The following is a 12411-nucleotide window of genomic DNA, read 5'->3' on the forward strand; positions in this document are numbered from 1 at the left end:
TAAACATTCACAATACATATCAAGCAAGCATGAAAAGAGTATATGAGAAGCAGAAAGTAAATCATGCAAGTTGCAAGAATGTAAAGGGATGGGATTTGAGTGTGCAAACGCAATTGGAGACACGGAGATTTTTGGCGTGGTTCCGATAGGTGGTGCTATCATACATTCACGTTGATGGAGACTTCAACCCATGAAGGGTAACGGTTGCGCGAGTCCACGGAGGGCTCCACCCACGAAGGGTCCACGAAGAAGCAACCTTGTCTATCCCACCATGGCCATCACCCACGAAGGACTTGCCTCACTAGGGTAGATCTTCACGAAGTAGGCGATCTCCTTGCCCGTACAAACTCCTTGGTTCAACTCCACAATCTTGACGGAGGCTCCCAAGTGACACATGTAGTGGATCTAAGACTGACAGTAGAATGGGGGGTAGGTATGAGGAGGCAAGATCCTAGCTATGGAGTAGTTGTACACACGAGTTTTACGAGTTCGGGCCCTTCTCAAAAGAAGTAACAGCCCTACGTCTCGGTGCCCTGAGGCGATCGACTGGATTATATGTGTTTGTGAGTTTACAAAATATGTGAACCCTTGTGCCTGTGGAGGGGGGTGGCTTATATAGAGTGCGCCAGGACCCCAGCCAGCCCACGTTACAAAGGGTTTAAGGTACATTAAAGGGGAGACGTTACTAGTAACGCTAGCAAATAAAGAGACATAATGACCATTAAAGCTATGAGGTGATGTCCGACCATTGCAGTTCAGAGTGACTTTAGACCTTCTGGTGGTCGAGTGATAGTCTCCGCAGTCGAGTGACTTCAAGTCTTACGAGTGGGAGTCCTCATGGTCGAGTGGATGATGACTCCTCCTCGAATGCTTCTGGTTTGAGGGTGAGGTCCTAGGGGAGGGTGTCTAAGTCAGGCCTATGACCCTACCCTAGGTCCATATCTTCATCATTAGCCCCCGAATGGTTCAGGGTTCGAGTGGGGAAGGAGTTGATAACCTCTCCGATTCAGCTTTTGCGCTTCGGATATGTCTTGTCCGGAGGTCGAATGAACATTCATGATGACTTCAACTGCTTGTTCAATCACCTTGATCCATTCTTGGTTTTGTTGAGTGAACTTTCATTGTTAAGCTTTGAGTGTTGATATGGGAAAAATCTTCCGTCTGACGGGTTGTTCTGTTGTCTGTGGATTTCACGGGATTCAAATTTCGGGAAGCGCGCCGGGCGGGGGAGGCCGCAGTAATCGTGACAGATTAGGCAGGCCACCTCGATCTCTGCGCCACCTTTTTCACCACGTATCGCGTGTGCGACTGTTGCGGGATTTGATTGGATCGCGTGGGCCCACGAGTCAGTCACTCGGAAATGATCTCATATAAGGCGTTGGACGGGGGTTTTCGCACAGTGTGTTCTCGTTCTTCCCCTTCCTCCTCTGTTTTCTCCACCGCATCTACCTCTGCCCTCGGTGTCGTCGCCCCGTTTGAACTCGATCCGCTGCCATGGGGAAGGAGAAGACGGTGGCGTTGGAGCGTGCGAAGAAGGCGACGGCGAAGGCGAAAGGGAAGAGGACCAGCCGGGACGGGTCTTCGTCGAGGTCCGGCCTGCCGCCTGGCTGGATCCAGGGCGACTGGATTCGCTCACAATCAGCCAAGACAATATCGACGACCTCGTCGAGGGGGGACTGATCCCTCATTAATCGGCGTGGCTCCCGGGGAACGAGACCGAGCCGCAGCCGTAGGAGGGTGAGTGTGCTCTCCTTGCCACTCACGTCGACCGCGGGTTTTCTTTTCCTCCCCATCCTTTCTTTTGAGGTTTCTTGAACTTCTTTGGGGCTCAACTCCACCACTTTTCCCCAAACACCATCATGTACCTTGCCGCTTTCGTGTCTATGTGCGAGAACTTCTTGGGTTGTCGACCACACTGGGGTCTCTTCAAGAACATATTCACGTGCCATTCTCAGACGGTCAAGAAGGCCAACCCAAGTGATGAGAGGACGCAAGTGATACAGATGTGCGGGGGTCTTGGAATTTAGATGAGGAACAAAAGCACTTTCCCAACCATGATCCTTCCCGAGTCGGTCCGGGGTTGGCAGTCGACCTGGTTCTACTGCAAGGACCAGCCGACTCCGCGTCAGTCGACTGGACTTCCCCCCTTTTCCATGGCCCGAGTGGAGAAGCCCTCCACCTTGAGAGTGATCCCAGAGGAGAAGGCGCAGGTGAAGGTGTTGGTCGAGCAGGTGGTCCAACTCGTCCGCGATGGAGTGACCGGTATGGACCTGCTGGAGGTCTTCCTCAGTCGACGTATCCAACCACTCCAAGCCCGTGACCATCCGATGTGGATGTACTCGGGAATCAAGGATTCCACTCGGATCCACCCGAAGGATGTCAGTGAGGACACGATGGAGCAGTGGCTGAGAGGCATTACTGGCAACAAGGATAACCCCCGGGGGTCCAGGAGGGTGGTTCCATTCGACCATTTGCGCCGGCCGGAACAGGTATGATTCCGCATTGTCGAGTGTTTTCTTGATTAACCATGTAACATCTTGTTGACGGCCGACCGCCTTTCTTTTGTTCGTTGTCTTTCAGGCCATTGTTGATATGTATTCAATGCCCAGCGGAGAGCAGGAGCAAGATCCCGAGGGGGAGGCGAGCGGAGGCGAGAGTGGCGAGTGGCACTCGGATGAAGAAGAGGACAAGGAGAGTGACGACCCAAGTGATGAAGAAGAAGTCGACTCGCCTCCTCGCAGAGAAAGGAGGTCCAAGCACACTCATGACCCGGCAAGCATCCCCGACCTGGTGGCCGCACCAACTGGGCAGTCTTCAAAGCGCCCTCGGACGTCTTCTCCAGTGCCGACTGAGAAGGCACCAAAGCAGCCCAAGATTGCGCCGTCTCCAGCGCTGAAACCACCGAAGGCCGCATCTTCCAAACCGCCGAAGGCTTTGCCCAAAATCAAAGTGGTCATTCCCACTATCTCTAGGTAACAATCTGACCTGATCCTTTGGTTGACCTGTGTAACAGAACGTGACCGACTGAATGTTGACATTTGTAGTGCTGCCACCTCTAGAACTTCTACCTGTCAGTACCAAGACGAGGAGATGGAAGATGCAGTTACCTCCAACCCAGGTACAATTCTCGTGATCTTGTTCTTGATTACTTGGTCGATTAAATTCTGGCGATTCACTTGGGGTCGACTGATTTCTTTGTAGCCCCACTCAATGTTATCGAGCTTCCGGATGATGATGAAGATGTGATACCGAGGCCCAGAAGGAGCAAGAAAGCAGCAGCTGGCAAGATATCTCAGTCGGAAATGGCGACAAAACCAACATTCCAACAGCCCGAAGATGTAGGTGGAGCCTCTGTAACTTTTGTTGTCCTAGTGTCGAGTGAACGCCTCGCACCGTCGACTGTACCAGTGCTTTCTTCAGCCGTCCAACCTCATGCCTCAGAGCTCCAAGCTGCTGCATATGGACCGTCTGCCCCCTTCTTCACCACCTATCATGTTCCGGAAAGCCAGTCGGACACCGCTGCGGAGGCTAACCGTCAGGCTGGCGTAATGATGGAGCGGATGAAGGTGGTGCACGACAATAGCCAGGCTGCTTACGACGCCAGCGCGGCTCTTCGAGCCAATGTCCAGGTAAATTGACTTCCGACTGAACTTGTTCTATTAGGATATGCTACTTGAATATTTCCCTTCGAACAATCTCTTATTGTCTGCTTCGAATCTGTACACCCACTGGGTGTTTTGTTGTCTTTAGTATTTGCACTCTTCCACTCGATTTGGTCGAATGGAATCTGAACCAGTGGGGGCATGCCAAGTGCACCCACTGGGTGTAGTCCCCGAGACCGCAGTCGACTGCTGGCAGTCAGTTGGGGTCTGAGAACTTCTTCTTTCCTTTCTTCCACTTGACTTGGGCGGACCGGCCGAGTGGAATCTGAACCAGTGGGGGCATGCCAAGTGCACCCACTGGGTGTAGTCCCCGAGACCGCAGTCGACTGCTAGCAGTCGGTTGGGGTCTGAGAACTTCTTCTTTTTTTACTCGACCTGGGCGGACCGGCCGAGTGGAATCTGAACCAGTGGGGGCACGCCAAGTGCACCCACTGGGTGTAGTCCCCAAGACCGCAGTCGACTGCTGGCAGTCGGTTGGGGTCTAAGTAATCTTTGAAGTTTCATTCAGTCGGAAGTAAATAATCTTTGATCTTGTCGATTGATATGTATTTTACTCTCTGTAGAAATCTTGTGCTCTCATTTCCAAGTTCGCCAAATTTGAGGAGAAGCAGAGGCAACTCAACCTTGACCTGGAGCTGGCCCAACAAAACTTGAAGAAGGCTCAAGATGGAGTTGCCGGTGTGGAAGGTAAATGACTGTCGACTGCTCATGTCGATCGTCCTTTAAATTATCCCTTCGATCTTTTGTTTGATCTAAATGCTTATTTTGCAGAGAAAATGAGGTTGGCTCTGGAGAAGAAGGACTTGGACCTTGCAGCTGCGCAGAAGGAGGCTCAAGAGAAGACTACCCTTGCTGACAAGAAGCTGGCTTCAGTCGGAGCGTTGGAAGAGGAAGTAAGCAAGCTGAAGTCCTTTCTCACTGAATCCAACCGAGAGGCAACTCGTCTGAAGAAGGATAAGGTGGTTCTGAACGAGAAGCTGGAAGACATGGCTCGTAAGAGAAATGACTTGGAAGCTTATCTGGAAACCCTTGCCAAGAAGCTCTTTCTTATGCTCGAAGGTACCCCTTTTAATCCGTCTGCTTTACTGTTTGCAAGTTAGTCCTGTCTAGTCGACTCACTAACTCCTTGACTGCAGAATTCCGCCAAAACTTTGAAGAGGATACTAGACGGATCGAGACGGGTTTGGACCCTGTCCTTTCTCCAGTCGGCGACGAGGCTGCCATGAATGTGCTTCGACTGGAATCTCGCGTTGCCAGTGTTACAAGTTATCTTGGCCATCTGAAGGTGGCAGTTTCACGCATCGACTCATCGCTCTGGCCGAGGGCAACACTTCAAAATGGTCTCAAGTCTCTGATAGCTCGACTTAACGAGGTCCCCGGTCGGGTGCAGGAATGGAAGAAGTCCTCTGCCCGATGCGGTGCTGACGTGGCTCCGTCGCTGGTAAGAGTCCACTGCAAGGAAGCCCACGAATATAAGCTGGCAGCGATCAAGGTCGCCAACACCAAAAGGCATGACTTCTAGTCCTTCATGGAGACTTTCATCGCTGCTGCCACTCGGATCGCAGATGGAATTGACTTGGACGAATTCGTCGAGCCTGCAAGCCCTCCTCCTGCCGAATGAACAAACTTGAGATTTAAACTTGCCTTAAATTTGCCTCGGAATGCCGAGTGGTTTCTGTAACCATTAAACTCCTTCGGTCCTGATTCCCGAGTACTTTTATCTTCGTTTTGAAACTCTTGAGATTTTATCCGATCTTGGTTTATCTTCTGCATATGCTTGTGATCGTCTTCGAGTAGAACTTGTTCTTCGCTCGGAATATCCTTCGAGATGCGACTCTGAAGGAGATATCCCAGTCGACCTGCACCTCGCCGTGCTTGCGGATAAGGATGGAGCGCACATTGTATTTGTGGCGCAGCTCCGAGGAGAGGGTTGCGGTCGACCTGCACCTCGTCATCCTTGCAGATAGGGATGGAGCGGACATTGTACTTGTAGCTCGGCTCCGTGAGAGGATTGCAGTCGACCTGCACCTCGTCATCCTTGCGGATAGGGATGGAGCGGACATTGTACTTGTAGCGCAGCCTCGTGAGAGGATTGCAGTCGACCTGCACCTCGTCATCCTCGCGGATAAGGGTGGATTTTCCACTTAGGTGGGTACTAGGATGCAGCTAAGTCCCCGACTGTGAGGTTTGCTCATCACTCGGTAGGATTTTTGAAACTTAGGCAAGCACGGGGCTGCAACTAAGCCCCCGAGTGTGAGGTTTGCTCATCACTCGGTAGGATTTTTGAAACTTAGGCGAGCACGTGGCTGCAGCTAAGCCTCCGAGTATGAGGTTTGCTCATCACTCAGTAGGATTTTTGAAACTTAGGCGAGTACTAGACTGCAGCTAAGCCCCCGAGTGTGAGGTTTGCTCATCACTCGGTAGGATTTTTGAAACTTAGGCGAGCACGGGGCTGCATCTAAGCCTCCGAGTATGAGGTTTGCTCATCACTCGGTAGGATTTTTGAAACTTAGGCGAGTACTAGACTGCAGCTAAGCCCCCGAGTGTGAGGTTTGCTCATCACTCGGTAGGATTTTTGAAACTTAGGCGAGCACGAGGCTGCAGCTAAGCCTCCGAGTATGAGGTTTGCTCATCACTCGGTAGGATTTTTGAAACTTAGGCGAGTACTGGACTACAGCTAAGCCTCCGAGTGTGAGGTTTGCTCATCACTCGGTAGGATTTTTGAAACTTAGGCGAGTACTAGACTGCAGCTAAGCCCCCGAGTGAGAGGCTTGCTCATCACTCGGTAGGATTTTTGAAACTTAGGCGAGTACTGGACTGCAGCTAAGCCCCCGAGTGAGAGGCTTGCTCATCACTCGGTAGGATTTTTGAAACTTAGGCGAGTACTAGACTGCAGCTAAGCCCCCGAGTGAGGGGTTTGCTCATCACTCGGTAAGATTTTTGAAACTTAGGCGAGTACTGGACTGCAGCTAAGCCCCCGAGTGAGAGGCTTGCTCATCACTCGATAGGATTTTTTCAACTTAGGCGAAACGGGTTCGCAGCTAAGCCCCCGAGTGAGAGGTTTGCTCATCACTCGGTAGGATTTTTTCAACTTAGGCGAAACAGATTCACAGCTGAGCCACCCTCTGGGGGATTTCAGAAACAGACGTAAACAGTAGACAATCTTTTTAGAAGACTGTAAAACTCTTGTCTTTGATAAGCAAAATACAAAGGTGTTTTTTATTACATCTCAGCAGACTGAGTGTTTAAGTATAAAAGGGGCAGAGCAGCTCCGCATTCCAGGCGCGTGGCTTGTCTTTCTTGTGCTCGATGTCGTAAAGGTGGTACGCTCCATTGTGGAGCACTCTGGTGACCACGAAGGGGCCTTCCCAAGAGGGGGCAAGCTTGTGTGGTTTCTGCTGATCCACTCGGAGAACTAAGTCTCCCTCATGAAATGCTCGACCCCTCACATTTATGGCATGGAATCGACGCAGGTTTTGCTGATAGATGGTTGATCGGATCAAGGCCATCTCTCTTTCTTCTTCAAGGAGGTCAACTGCATCATGTCGTGCTTGTTCTGCTTCTTCCTCTGTGAAAAGCTCGACTCGGGGTGCATTGTGGAGCAAGTCACTCGGAAGTACAGCTTCGGCTCCATAAACCAAGAAAAACAGGGTTCTGCCAGTCGACCGATTGGGAGTTGTCCTCAATCCCCATAATACCGATGGAAGTTCATCGACCCAGGCTCCTACTGTGTGTTTGAGGTCACGCATCAGTCGGGGTTTCAGTCCTTTGAGAATCAATCCATTTGCTCTTTCAGCCTGTCCATTCGACTGGGGGTGGGCGACCGAGGCATAGTCGACTCGAGTACCTTGTGTAGCACAAAAAGTCCTGAACTCATCAAAATCAAAGTTTGATCCGTTGTTAGTGATGATGCTATGTGGAACACCATATTTGAATGTTATCTCCCTGATGAAGCTGACAGCAGTACTGGCATCAAGGTTCTTGATAGGCTTGGCTTCAATCCACATGGTGAACTTGTCGACTGCTACAAGCACTTGAGTGAATCCACTACTGCCAGTCTTCAAAGGTCCAACCATATCCAAACCCCAAACTACAAAAGGCCAGACAAGTGGAATGGTCTTCAGGGCTGACGCAGGCTCGTGAGACATGTTGGAGTAAAACTGACAACCTTCACATTTGTCGACTATTTCTTATGCCATCTCATTTTCCTGAGGCCAGTAAAATCCCACTCGGTATGCTTTGGCCACAATGGTCCTAGAGGACGCATGGTGACCACAGGTCCCCGAGTGGATATCATTAAGGATCACTTGACCTTCTTCAGGTTATATGCATTTCTGGCAAACTTTAGTCACACTTTCTCTGAACAACTGTCCTCTTATCATAGTGAAGGCCTTAGATCGACGGACGATCTATCGGGCCTCTTCTTCATCTTCTGGGAGTTCCCTTCTAAGAATGTATGCGATATATGGTACTGTCCAATTGGGGGTGATGACCAAAACTTCCATGATCAAGTCAACCACAGCTGGAATCTCGATTTCAGTCGGATCAGTGGCACTCTTCGGCTGTGGGGGCTCTTCAGTGAAGGGATCTTCTTGAACTGAAGGTGCATGAATATGCTCCAGGAACACATTACTGGGAATGGCTTCTCTCTTGGAGCCTATCTTTGCTAGATCATCGGCTGCTTGATTTTTCAGTCAAGGGATGTGATGGAGCTCTAACCCCTCAAACCTCTTTTCTAACTTTCTTACTGCATTGCAATAACCAGTCATGGCTGGGCTTTTGACATCCCACTCCTTCATCACCTGATTGACGACTAAATCCGAGTCGCCATAGACCATGAGGCGACAGACGCCGAGTGAAATGGCCATACGCAACCCATATAGAAGTGCCTCATATTCAGCCTCATTGTTGGAGGAGTCAAAGTGAATCTGGAGAACATAACTGAGTTTGTCACCACGGGGGAGACCAACACCACTCCAGCACCAGAACCATTCAACATCTTGGACCCATCGAAGAACATGGTCCAATGCTCCGAGTGAATTTGGGCCGGAAGTTGCTGTTCGATCCACTCGACGAGGAAATCAGCTATTGCTTGGGACTTAATAGCCTTCTTTGCTTCAAACTTGATATCCAGGGGAAGGAGTTCAATCGCCCACTTTGCCACTCGACCAGTTACATCTCTGTTGTTCAAAATCTCCGATAATGGAGCATCGCTGACGACTGTAACAGAATGATCGGAGAAATAGTGTGCAACCTTCTTTGTGGTCATGTAAATTCCATAAACAAGCTTCTGATAATGGGGATATATTTGCTTTGACGGAGTCAGAACTTCAGAAATGTAATATACTGGGTGCTGAACTTTATAAGTTTTTCCTTCTTCTTCCCGCTCGACCATGAGTACTGTACTGACAACTTGTCCAGTGGCAGCAATGTAAAGCAGTAAAGGCTCTTTGCTGATTGGTGCAGCAAGCACCGGTTGGGTGGAAAGCAGGGCTTTGAGCTCTACAAACGCTGCATCAGCTTCGGGAGTCCACTCGAACTTATCAGACTTCTTCATCAGTCGGTAAAGAGGCAGTGCCTTTTCACCGAGACGAGAAATGAATCGACTCAAGGCGGCCAAACAACTAGTAAGCTTTTGGACATAGTGCACATGCACAGGGTGTTTCATCCGAAGAATAGCACCAACTTTCTCTGGGTTAGCGTCGATCCCTCGTTCGGAAACGAGGAAACCGAGTAACTTTCCACCAGGAATTCCGAATGTGCACTTTGATGGATTAAGCTTGATATCATACCTTCTGAGGTTGGCAAAGGTTTCGGCAAGGTCAGCCAGCAGGTCAGAACCTTTACGTGACTTGACTACAATGTCATCCATGTATGCTTCTACATTTCGACTGATTTGAGTGAGCAGACACTTCTGGATCATCCTCATGAATGTGGCTCCGGCGTTCTTCAGGCCGAATGGCGTAGTGACATAACAGAAACATCCGAATGGAGTGATGAAAGCCGTTTTTATCTCATCGGGTCCATATAGTCGGATCTGATGGTACCCGGAATAGGCGTCCAAGAAGGACAAACGCTCACACCCCGCAGTTGAGTCGACAATTTGGTCGATGCGGGGAAGAGGAAAATGATCTTTCGGGCAGGCCTGATTGATATGCTTGAAGTCAATGCACATGCGAAGTGAATCATCCTTCTTGGAGACCATGACAACATTGGTGAGCCACTTGGAGTGGTAAATCTCTCGGATGAACTCAACTGCCAGGAGCCGAGCCACTTCCTCGCCAATTGTTTTTCTCTTCTGGACGGCGGACCGTCGGAAATGTTCCTTGACTGGTTTTACTTTCGGGTCGACTCGCAAACGATGCTCAGCCAGTCCCCTAGGTACACCCGGCATGTTAGAAGGTTTCCATGCAAAGATGTCCCAGTTCTCACGAAGGAACTGGATGAGCGCTTCTTCCTATTTGCTGTCGAGTGTTGAGGAGATATGGGTCGGAGCAGCATTGGGGTCGGTCGGGTGAACATGAATCGGCTTCATTTCCCCTGACGACTGAAATGCGGATTCTGTGGCAGGCTTCTTGGCTCGTAACAAATCACTCAGATCTGCATTTTTCTAATACTCTTGCAGTTCTATACTGCCATCTGTGCATCGGCAATTTTTGAGCCCTTCTGGAAGCACTCTTCTGCCTTCTGCCGATTGCCAGTGACAGTGATTACTCCTTTGGGTCCAGGCATCTTCAATTTGAGATACACGTAACATGGCCGAACCATAAAACGTGCATTAGTAGGTCTCCCCAGAATGGCATGGTAAGCACTCTTGAAATCCACTACCTCAAACATCAACTTTTCCTTGCGGTAATTCTTGGAATCACCGAAAACCACATCAAGTGTGATCTGGCCAAGTGACTGAGCCTTCTTGCCGGGTATAACACCGTGGAAACTCATGTTGCTTTCACTAAGCTTGGACATCGGAATACCCATTCCCTTCAAGGTTTCAGCATAAAGGATATTCAGGACACTGCCACCATCCATCAGCACTTTAGTCAGTCGAGTGCCTTCGACTACTGGGTCGACCACCAGTGCTTGCCTCCCAGGGGTGGCTATATGTGCTGGGTGGTCCGACTGGTCGAATGTGATGGCAGTCTGGGACCACTTCAGATAATTGGGTGTTGCAGGAGCGACCATGTTTACTTCCTTGTTAATAACCTTCAACCGACTTTTGCTTTCAACATCAGCAAAAAATCATCAGTGTGGAATTGACATAGGAAAAACCATCATCATCTTCTTCCCTATCCTCACCTCCGTCCGACTCCTTTTCCTTTTCCTTGGGTTGTTTCTCTCGGAACTGCTAGATCAGGAAACGACACTGTCGAGTGGTGTGTTTGGGGTAAATGATGTTCCCCTCTTCATCTTTTTTGGTATGAATATGGCATGGTAAATCCAACACATCATTCCCATCTTTATCCTTAACTTTTTTGGGAGTCCAGGGCCCTTTGGGATTTCCTTTGAACTTTCCTTGGGCAACAGCTAAAGCTTCACCAGGAGCAGCTGGTTCGGCCTTTCGCTTCTGTTTCCGACTGGAATTCCCTCCTCTAGTCTCTTGGGCGACTGTTTTGTGTTTGCCACTCCGGAGTCGGTCTTCCTCTTCACCATTGGCATATTTGGTGGCAATCTCCATCATCCGAGTCAGAGTCATATCTCCTATCCGACCGAACTTCAGATTCAACTCCCGATACTTAACGCCTTCCTTGAAGGCACAAATTGCTTGGTGATCTGACACATTCTCCACTGTATGGTGCAACGTGATCCATCTCTGGATATAATCCCTCAAAGTTTCATTCGGTTTCTGGACACAACACTGCAATTCTGTCAACCCTGCCGGCCTTTTGCAAGTGCCTTCAAAGGTCCTAACAAACACTCGAGCAAGTTCCTCCCAACTATATATGCTACCAGGAGCCAACTGATTCAACCACGCTCTGGCAGAGCCCTCCAACATCAAGGGGAGGTGCTTCATGGCCACACCATCATTGCCACCACCAATCTGCACAGCCACTTAGTAATCCTCAAGCCAAGTGTATGGCTTGGACTTGCCGGTGAACTTGCTGACTCCAATCGCCAACCTGAAGTTGGGAGGAATCACTGCTGCTCTGATGACTCTGCTGAAACACTCGGGTCCTGAAACATGCACCCTGCTTCCAGTCGGATGATCTCTATCGTGGACTTCTCTGTGAGCTCTGTTCCTATAAACTAGACCTTGAACGAGGATAGACCTTGCATCAAAACCTGGCTCTCTGGGGTCGACTGGAATTCTTCATTCGCCACTGTGGGGGCGCCTGTCATCTTGCCGCCAAGGCACGTACGACCCACTCCTCGGAGGAGGCGTGGGCACTCGACGACGGTCATCATGGTCGAGTCGATGATCATACTGCTCACGGTTCCTGTACTGATCTTGCTGGTACCCACGTCCCTCACGCTGTGGAGGCGATCTCGGGCTATGGGCAGACTGGACAGTATCCGCCACCACAGACCTACTATGAATTCTATTCTGCGACTGAGAAACTGATGTATTCTGCTCTCCCGTTGCCCGGAGTAAAGCCCGGATCTGCATCAAACCTCGGCCAGCTTCTGACTAGGAAGGTTGAATTGACTCTGCTATTCGAGCTGCAGCTATGAGATTCTGGATCGGAGTTCGGTATACCTAAGTCGGAGGCGGAAAAGTTGTCGTCGACTGGACTCGGGAATCTGCTGCCGA

The sequence above is a fragment of the Triticum urartu genome, chromosome 3A (assembly GCF_056163025.1).
Source record: "Triticum urartu cultivar PI428250 chromosome 3A, HENAU_Tu73, whole genome shotgun sequence".
Classification (NCBI taxonomy): Eukaryota; Viridiplantae; Streptophyta; class Magnoliopsida; order Poales; family Poaceae; genus Triticum; species Triticum urartu.